Consider the following 9057-nt stretch of genomic DNA (forward strand, 5'->3'; position numbering starts at 1 on the left):
CTAGACTGTGCTTTCACTTTGCCATTTGTATTTTTCCTCCACAGCACATATTTTTCCTGTCATATATCTCTGTCAAATTTATACCAATTTCTTTCTTTCCATTTTTCTCATGATGCTACCAGTGAGCCTAAAGAACTTACAGTGTAGCTGATTAGGACACTATTATCAATGCCCATAGAGCAAAGCACAAGAGGACTCTATGGACTGAAGCAAAATTGGATACTCAGCTGAATGATGAACAGGATTTTTTTCAATATCAGCTTTGGCCAAGATTGCAAAGTCCTAGTTATTGTATAATAGTGAAGTAAGAACAGCCCTGTGCAGAATTGCTCTAGCATTAATAATCTCCAACCAATAAAAACTTCTGAGTTGAGTTGAAAGAGTTGAAGAAGAATCCTTTTTGAGGAGGAGTAGGTACTTACGTATGGTTGCCCCTAGGGAAAAAAAAGACTACTTCTTTGCCTGAAACCAAGCGAAAGCAAATTCAAGGGATACTTGAAGAGTTTGGTAAGTACTATTTCCCGGAGTTGAAGGGAGCTGAAGTGCTGGTATAAAAGGCTGTAGCTAGACTGGCCTGAAGAACTAAAGCAGAGAGAAAGACTGGATTCAGGTTTTCTATAGACCAGATTTGGGACACGCAGAAGGCAAACGTAGAGGTATCTTGAAAGGACTGCCTGGAAGGACAAAGCAACTCAAGAGATGGGTGACAATAAGAAGTCCAAGAACAGAAGACAATGTCAAAAGTTCAATGAGGCACCTATTTCAAAGGAATGAAGAGTCATATTTGACATTCTCAGAAGGAGAACCATCCTCAAAACCTTCCACGAAAAAGTCAGTTGAAACATCTATGAAGTCAGAACCAAATCACATCAGTCATACCTTTTCTGCCCTGTATCTCTCCTCCTTCCTCATCACGTCTTCAGGGGCCAGAAACCATAACTAGAGATTGGAAGGGGAGATGCCACTTTACACACACATACACACTCTCTCTCTCTCTCTCTCTCTCTCTCTCTCTCTCTCTCTCTCTCTCTCTCTCTCTCTTTCTCTCTCTCCAGGCTTCCAATCCTTGGTCAGACCCTGGTTTAATATGAGAGAAAATTTAAACAGGAAAATAAGTTCAGATTATTATACTGAACAGTACTCTCTGAAGCTTCGAGGGACTGGAGAACTATTAATTATCAGAGAGTAACTTAAAAAAGCTATTAGTTCTACTCAAATTTATCCAAGAGCCAGGAAAAAAAGCTGTTCAATAAAACGCGTTAAAGAGACAGTGAGTGGGGGAAATGTTGCTTTAGGTGGTTTTTCTAATGAACCCAGCTTTTTTTACTATAATGATAGTAGACTTAGGAAAAGACTGGCCCCCAACTCTTAAGCCCTTGACTATCTTTAATGCACTTTAGAACACCTGCAGGCCTGGGCTCACCTGGCCCTAATGAAACCGAAAGCACTGCTCTCCAGGAAGAGCAAAAGCTATTTCTTCTTCAATTCTGTTGTTCTGCTGTGTTCCCTAGTTACTAGTATTAAAACTGTTTGTATTGCTTTTCATTGAAAATACAAAGTGTATTTCTACTCCCCTACAGATTTTAAGCCAGCTAATCCTAGGATCGGAAACACTACTATACTTATAACATTCTTTACAAAGAAAAACAAGTGCATTGGTCCAAAATCAATGGTTGGGGCCCAAACTGTTTAGAGACTGAATTTTGCTTCAATATGTGGATACTCCAGTGGGGACTGTCTAAGAGTAAAACTAAAATTTTTATTCAAAACAATAATCTCCATATAGAACTTGAATAGCAGTCTCAGATCTCTCAAAGTATGTAGATGTTTTCTGCAGGAAGCCTGATGCAGGGATAAGAAAAACTCGTTATTCATATGTATAAATACGTCACGGTCATGTACCCAAAGTAGACATGGCACAAGTGAAGACTTCCAGACTTGCTTCTCTTGGGGGCCCAAGACACTGTAAGTTGACAGAGTTAATAAAGATATATTCTAGGAATTGTGAACCTGCCCATTATTTTTCTTAGAATAGCAGCCAAAACCAATAGCAAAAAAAAAAAAAAATGACGCAGTGCTGCCAAGATGGCAGGCACTCTTTACTACATTTCATGCCAATTATTTCTTCCTGTATGGAAGCAGGCATTAGTTTTCAACCCCTGCCCTATATTTCAAATATCTGGGTTGTAGACCAAAAGAAACACTAGGTATCATAAAAACGCTAGGACAGCCTGTCACATGCTGAGGAATCCCTTTAGGCTTTCAGCCAACAAGTTTGGCTTGAGTCTACAAACTTTTATAGGGCAAAAAATGTGAGGTAAGAAAAAAATGAGGAAAATTGTCTTCCCTTCCTTGAGAGGTCTTATTTATCACAGTATCTACTACATTCAGAGAGGCAGAAAGAAATGGAAATAGTAATACAGTATCTCCTTGTCTCCATAGTGTTAGACCATGCACATGGTTGCCTCTCTTCTTTCAAACACGTACTAGTTGCTCAAGTAAAACCTCCAGTAAAAGATCCCCTGCCTACTGGAACTATTCCAAAGATTGAGATTGAAATAGACAAAAACATTATAACAGTGTGTGCCTTTTGTGAATGGGATGTCATTACCAGAGGCACTTACAGTGGTTTAATAGGTATTTAAGTGAGGGGTGGTGTATGGCCATAAGAGGCTCCCCAAGGGGCCTAAAAAAAAGTAATATCCCAAAGTGCCCAGTGTCTTTCCCAGGGGTAGCTTTTTTTCAGGGGAAGAATTTAACTCTGTGAAGATTCACAATGTGTTAAACCGAAAAATGTGATGAAGATACATTCCTAGTCCTCTAAAGCAGACCCCAACTATAGATAACACCAGATCACAAAACATTCTCAGAATATACCCAAGTTCTTCATGGCTGTCAAGACCCAAAGAGATTGGTTTAATTTTCTAGGGTAACAGTCGAGAAATAGGGTTTTAAATAAAATTATTTTGCCTTACAACCATATCAAGTACTTAAATAATTTAAGTCATCACCAAGCCCCATTGTTTAAAAATATATTTTTGTTTTCAGGCATAATAAGGGAAGCATGAGGAAAGAGAACAGGAGGCATATTCGTATTACACTGTTATTCAAAGTAGATCTTCAGTATCTTTCTATCCCTTGTTCATTCACTTCATTCAGTTATTCATCCATTCCCAAATATGCATTGAGTAACTATTACATTCCATGTACTATGCAAATTGCTGGGGCTGAAATTGTGGACAAGATAGACAAGACTCCTGTCTCCGTGGAGAAGCAGAAAAGAAAGGACAGTTACAGTTGGACTTTTAAAAACACACAAGTTCAAACTGAGCCAAAGTCCAGGGCCTACCCCTCCAAAATACTTGGTCAAGGAAGCCAATGTTTATAGAAAGTAAGAATTCTAGCGTTCTGGCACTAACCTAACATGTGATCCCAAACAAGTTATGATTACTTTTTGGCTCCCAATTTGCCATATGTAAAGGGGAGATGATGGGGCCATTTTTAACATGATACATGGAACCAAGACTCAAAGATAATAAATAAAATAGTACAAAGTACCCTATAAATAAAATATACAATTATAAATATTGGAAAACACTTACAGCAAAAATACTCATTAAGAGTAGCATTCTATTGGCCTCCCACATGTCAGAATGGCTATCACCATCAAGAAACTAGTACTGGTGAGGATGTGGAGAAAGGGAATGCTTTTGTACTGTCTGGTGGAATGCAGATTGGTACAGCCACTGTGGAAAGCACTATGGAGATACCTCAAAAAAATGGATCTGCCTTTTGACCCAGAGATCCCACTTCTGGGAATATGTCTGAAGAACCCAAAATACTAATTCAAAAGAACATAAGCACCCCTATGTTCATTGCAGCATTATTTACAATTACCAAGACATGGAAATAGCCCAAGTGTCCATCAGTAGATGAGTGGATAAAACAACTACAGGACATTTACACAATGGAATACTACTCAGCCATAATAAAGAAGAAATTTTATGCTTTGTGACAGCATGGATGGATCTGAAGAACATTATGCTAAGTGAAATAAGCCAGTCAAAGACAAGTACTATATGGTTTTACCTATATGTAGAATCTAATGAACAAACTGAACTAACAAGCAAAATAAAGACGACACATAGACAGAGAGCAGGATGACAGCAAGGGGGGGTAGGAGGTAGAGGGACTGAGCAAAAAGGGAAATGGACTCATGGACATGGACAACAGTGTGATGTTGCGCAGGGAGGGGAGTATAAGGGAGTTAAATGGTAATGGAAAAATACAATAAAAAAACTTTTAAAAAGAGTTACTGTTCTATCTGTTACCTAATTCAAGTCTAACAAAAATTATCTGCTGTCAAAGATGACAGCCCCAAGAGAGAAATAAGTGGTGATTATAAATAAACATTTACACAATGCATTCTGAAAGACATAAAATACTGAGTTTTGTACAAAGTACAAGCTCAAACATAAAAATGTTTTGCACAGAATTTTATTTGAATTGTTCACAAACCATGTGAGAAAAAGAACATACATATTTTCTATCTAGTATCCTTTAGAATTAAAGAAATATAAGAGAAATAGGACAGGCTTTTTACAGATGAATATGTTTTTTTAAATAAACAAATAGGTTTATTTCAGTTAATATTCATTGAATCCAGGGAAAGAAGTTAGAGGAATAATCCATGAGGTTTGTTTTTGGGTTTTCTTCCCCTCTCTCCCCTACTTCTCCACCATAGGAAAGGAGCCAAGAATTGTGAGCTGGGATTTCTTTTTCATTCTCCCATAATTCAAACACTTCTTTTCCAACTGAAAAAGGGGCAAATAAGTCTTCAGCTATGATCCAGAATGACCACTGTCAGCTTCAGAGAAGATAATTAAAAGCAAATAAATATGCATTGGGTATACAATCGTAGTCACATAGAGCAATATTTTCTACATCTAAAACAAAAAAATTAATCTTAATATTTTAAGTGGCTTTACCTCTAGGTAGAAAATACTTTTTTAATACAGGGAATGTACAAAAAGAATAACCCTCATAAATGAGTCTGCTGGGTTCCTCAGGGCGATGAGTGCTGAGGGGTTCTTATTTTTAGACAATGAGGACAATGGGCTTAAATCCAAACCCACTGAGGAATCAAAACCTGCCACTGTGGGAGCAGTCAGTCAGAAAGATTGTCACTGAATGTTTTAGCAAAAGAGGCACTGGGAATACACAGCTCATCAGAACCAGCTTCCCAGTCTAAAAGTCCTGGCACACGTATATGGGAAAGCTCTGACCCTTTTGCAAATGGACAACTTGACACCCCCTACCTTGGTATTATGGGGCCCACCTCACCCAGTAGCACACTTCCCATAGAGCAGAATATTAACTTGGTGTGAGATGATTTATCACCTAGTTATTGTAGGCACGGGAGGAGGGGAGCTGCAAGAAGGAAACATTCTACTGCACTCTCACTCCAAGAACGCATAGGCAAGGTAGAGAGGGCAAGTCTATTATAAGTTTAAATACTTAATGACTTAGGGGAGTAAAGATTTAATACCAGCTCCTTGCCAACAAAACTAAGAGAGGGCAGAAAGAGCCCACAAGAAGGGAAAATCACACACACAAACCAGAATTTTACCTTTTAGAGAATGCAATTCTACACATTGGCAGAAAGCTGCAAAGGAGTCAGTTTTCAGTAAAGGTTGTCAAAAACCAAAAGTATCACTACAAAGGTATTATAGAAACACAAGCGAAAGGAAGATACTAGGCAGTTAGATTATCACCAGCCCCCAGAAAATGTCTTACAGAAACATCAGCATGAAGAGAAACTGCATCTTAACCAAAAACATCTGATGGCTGGCTGAACTCTAGACGCCTTGTAAACAGGATCGGTGTCTCGATTTTTCTCTCGGCAGCTGACTGCAATTTTGGTGGTTTAAATGAAAGCTGGAATTTTCTCTATAGATGAAACCTATATGTTTGGTGTTTGCATTTCTGAAATCTTTCTTTAGTCATGTGAAGCTCTGGTGCATACGGACACAACCAATACTACACATACATACACACACACACACACTTCGAGTCCTCATGTCTTACGCTAACAAATAAAACCAGTAGGGTAAGAAGTAACTACACTATTATTTGAATAACACTTAAAAATTGCCTAAAACTATTTTTACTTCACCACTTTACCATTGGTGTGATCTGAAATTGCCACTATCAGTCTACTTAATAGACTCAAAGCATTCAATGGCTCTGGTAAAGGCAAATATGCTACAGGTATAACCTGAATTTTCTTATGCCTTAACACAGGTAGACTAAAATAAAGTTCTTTAAAAAAGATAACTTAAATGTTCCCAGCTTGTACATCCACTTGTGTTAAGCCCTCAGGCCTTCAGCAACACCTACCCCACAGCTCCACCCCCCAGCCCCTGGAAACTCTTTTTCATTGTTTCTGGGTCTTCAGAGGGTATCTCAGACCTGCACCTCATAATCCCATTCTTGCTGGCTCCTGCAGTGGCCTTGGCTGGGTTTAGTCACATTTCTGCAATAACCATAGTCCCTAAAAGAACCCCCAGAGATCAAATCTCTACAAGGAATAGTGTCACAGCAAAGAACATCTCACCCCCTTTTGATCCCAGGACTTGAGAGTCCTCTCTCAATCTCTCTCTCAGTGTGCCCTGCCTCTGTAACTTCACCTACAGTTTTAATCAAGTCTCTCTGTTTTCCACAGAGCTCAGGGGTGTGTTCAGTGGTGCTGGGGCACAGCTACAGGTGACTGACACCAAAGCACTCACTGACCCCACCCAGCCCTCCATGGCCAAGGCTCTTTGCTGGGAGCTCATTAAGCCTAGTCCTTCTCCCAAGACATTTCAGTGTTTGTGCAAACATGCTCCCAGCAAACACAAGATAAAAATGTGCCAGATATGCCTAAGCTTCACTCTCAGATCAGACCACATCCACATGAGGAAAGATGAAGAGATAAATATTAACACAATATTATCCACAAACACCTTCATGGAAATTAGATTCTTTTTCCCAAAATTATTGAAATATAATTAACAATAAAAATTTTATGTATTTAAGATGTACACCCTTAAGTGATGATTCAAAGTATATATACACTGTGAAATGACCACAATCAAGCTAATTAACACATGCATAACCTCACACACTGTTGTGCGTGTGTGTGATGAGAATACTTAAGATCTATTCTCAGCAAATTTCACATTTATAATACAGTATTACTACCTATAATCGCCATGCTGTCCTTGAGATCCCTGCAACTTCTTCCTCTCACAACTGAAAGTATGTACCATTTGACCAGCAGCTTCCTGTTTCCCCTCCTTCCCATCCTCTGGCAACCACCATTCTATTCTCTATGAGTTCGACTTTTTCATAGATACCGTATATGTGAGATTAGACAGTATTTGTCTTTCTGTGTCTGTCTTACATCCTCCAAATTCTGAGACCACTTGACATCTCAACAGAGAGCAAATCTCCAAATGATAAGACAAATGAGACGTGAGGAGGGAGTAAAAGGGGAAAGAAACACAAAGGGTAAAATTTGAAAGGCTGAAGGTCCTGCCCAGAGAGAAAAGCCCCAGAAGCCAGATGCCTCAGTGAATGATCACGGGCACCCTGAGGATACTGAGTACACAGCAAGGGACACCTGGGTGCAAGGAGCTAAAACGGGAATGGAGGGACACCAGAGGTAAACTAAATCTGGTCTTACTGTTTCCGAGTCAGTCTTAGAAGCAAATTATCTTTTCCAATAAAGTTCCCTGCAAAAGTTTCATTTCATATATTTGCTATTGGTTCTCCCTGTAACTGGCTCTGTTCCATCCTGAGCCAGTCATAACATCAGTCTACATGACACCAAACATCCAGCCCATTCAGCCATAATCAAAACTCCAGTCAACCAGCCAGCTGTTTTCCGTACATAACGCCAAGCAATCAACTGGACGAACTTCATGCCTCCAATGACGGAAAAGACCAGATGTTTTGGCATTATGTAAATGTTAAGTGCCAACTGAAAACAGGAGTGTTAGCTGTCATTTTATATACAATTTTTAAATGATCCACCTTGCACATTTCTCCTGAGTGGGACATAAACCCAATAAAGGTATAAGATATACATACACAAACTTACATACACACATGCACTGAAAAGACTACAGTGTGTGTGTGTGTCACAGAACATGTTAAGGGGATGAGGAGATAAGTGATTTCACACAATGTCCATTTTATAAACCTTATTAAATGGGCCCATTTCCTGCCAGTTTGTGCTTCTCCCTGCCCTGCCCTGCCCTGCCCTGCTCTGCTTTCCAGCTTAGGGAACCACTCTTCCAGGCTCTTTTGCTCTCTGGCTTCAGCTTAGGGGAGACACAACTGGAAGGTGAAGGGCAGGAAAAATATCCTCACTGGTAATTTTTCCTTCTCTCTCTGTCTCCAACGATGTCTCCAGAAGCTGCAGCTCTTGCCAGCTAGCTCTTCCTTCCAAGGTTCTAGTTCCTACCAGAAAGCCCCATCTGGGGTCCCTCAAGCTCCCTCTGCATCATCTGTGAAATCCAGTCTTTGGACTAAACTTGATCTACTGAGAGACCCAGACTTTTATTTTTTGGGCTACACTTTCAGATACAAAAGGATAAAGTATCTTCTCATCCTGGTAATTCAAGCACAGCCTGAGGCCTATTAAATAGGTCATGCCCTCTTCTCTTCCTTCCCCCTCCTCTGCCTGCCAAACGTTTCAAATGGGAAAATAAATAAATAAATAAATAAATAAGATTTATCAAAGTCTAGTCCCACATAAAGTTTCCTCCAGTGATTGTTGGGAGATGGAACCTCCCATCAAATGTTTGCAATACTTTCCAAAATCAACAAGCAATGCTTTTCACCAAACTTCACTTTCCATATGTCTGCTAATGAAGTTAAAAATTTTTTTTGTTGTCTTAAGAACACTTAACAATGAGATTTACTTTGTTCAATTTTTAAGTATATAATACAATATTGTTAATTATAGGCACGATGTTGTACAGCAGATCTCTAGAAATTATTCACTTTGCA

This window comes from Phyllostomus hastatus, unplaced genomic scaffold (genome assembly GCF_019186645.2).
Source record: "Phyllostomus hastatus isolate PE091 unplaced genomic scaffold, TTU_PhHast_1.1 phas_contig_1, whole genome shotgun sequence".
NCBI classification, from domain to species: Eukaryota; Metazoa; Chordata; class Mammalia; order Chiroptera; family Phyllostomidae; genus Phyllostomus; species Phyllostomus hastatus.